The sequence below is a fragment of the Octopus bimaculoides genome, chromosome 7, assembly GCF_001194135.2.
Source record: "Octopus bimaculoides isolate UCB-OBI-ISO-001 chromosome 7, ASM119413v2, whole genome shotgun sequence".
NCBI classification, from domain to species: domain Eukaryota; kingdom Metazoa; phylum Mollusca; class Cephalopoda; order Octopoda; family Octopodidae; genus Octopus; species Octopus bimaculoides.
This window is the reverse complement of record NC_068987.1, coordinates 68,585,184-68,587,142: the sequence shown is the minus strand read 5'-3', so window position 1 is coordinate 68,587,142 and position 1,959 is coordinate 68,585,184.

Below are 1,959 nucleotides of genomic sequence, written 5' to 3'. Positions count from 1 at the left end.
ATATATATATCAAAAAATATATATCAACCTTGAATATATATATATATATATATATATATGAATATTCAATGATTATTGTGCATATACATGCCGAAAACATGCGTATACACGTATACATGTATATCGTTCTCCGTGTGTCTTTGTTGCGTGATTTTTTTGTAATTGAGTCCAGGATCTTTTTATCCTTCATATATTATACCCTATGAATCTCGAAATGAATGTGAGTGTGTGTGTGTATATAAATATACATACATATATGTATATGTGATTGTGTATGTGTGTGTGTGCGTGTAGAAAGAGATACTTATATACATATACTTACATGGTTATATTTTTTGTGTGAGTTCATAATTGTGTTTTTGTCATATTCAAAGGAAACAATAACAAAGTTTTCGCTCAGTAAGCCTTAAGGCTTCCTGCACTGTACTTCACTGTACTGAGAAGTCCCAACGCACTTCTAATATTAAGCTGTATCAATCACTTTTAGACTCTTCTTTTCTTTCTCCTTACCACAAAATAAATGAGGCTTGTGTTGAAATTGGTATGACATACACCCGGCTGCCTATGAAGGGTTTATTTGTTTTTATCGTATGTAGTTGTTTCTACTTGTTGCACACTCATTTCCGCCCATGTGATCAGATCTTTTCCCAAAACACACACACACACACACACACACACACACACACACACACACACACACACACACACACACACACACACACACACACACACACTCGCACACACACACACGAATTATAGGAGAAGATGATGGTTTCTTATCCACATCATTCTCTCCTTTAAATACCTTAATGTAACTTGATGTGCTTGCCTACCATTAAGTTAATAACAGTTAAACCGTTTCGCAGTCTTGATATCAAGCTATTGTAAATAATATTTCGACAATTTCGTATTTGTCTTCGGTCAATCTTGTCGAACTGCAGTATAAAATTATAGAATTGTTTATATATTTAATGGAATATCTGTGATCCTGCAAGAAAATCACGCTCGTCTTTCTTAAAATAGCAACAAAATCTCCTTTACATGGCACCCTACAAAGTTAAAAAACGGAAGGATGCATTGTGTAATGTAGTTTTCGAAATACGAACTGATGGGTGGTTGTGGTTTAAATTGGAATATTTTTATATATAACTTTGTTCAGCCAAGGATTATTTGAGGTAAAAATAACAACAGCGATAGAGATAAGAACTCTTACAACAACTTTGCTCAGTCTATCAGTCTACGCCCAGCAGACTTAAATCACCTACAATCTTTAACCAGTCGTATGCACTCATGAGGTCCACCTCACTTGTTTCAAATCTCAATGAGATGGTAACGGGATGGAAGAGCCACATATCTGATACAAGTTTTTTTAAAACTCAGTTATATTTCATTTATGTGATTCAGTAATATGGTTATTTAATATGCAGAACGCTCTCCTTAGCTGTTTTCTCTCAGCTACATTTGTTGATATTTTTACCCAGCATTAATTACTATATACTCTCTATTTTGCCATATACTGATCACTCTTACTCTCTTGCCAACTGAGTAGAATACGATTCGCTAAGGAGGTTAAACAAATCTCAAACATGACCGTTGCTTTCACACATTTGACTCTAATGTTAAAATCCACTTCAATCTGCATTGCCTTATCCCAAAATATCGATTGACAAACCTGATTGGAGTTCGGTACTTTTTGAACAAGCTATACTGCACGCACGTGACCCTACCATATTTGTACATTTCATAAATACGCTTATTTTACTCTTACATGATTTCCTTTGATGTAGCAATTTGTGTGTATGTGTATGTGTATATGTGAGTGTGTGTGTGTGTGTATCCGTACCTGAGTTTTTTATGGATTTTTTATGCATTTATTGATGCGTAATGTGAGTATATATGTGGAGATAAGTCGATACATATATATATATATATATACATACATGCATATATGCATATATA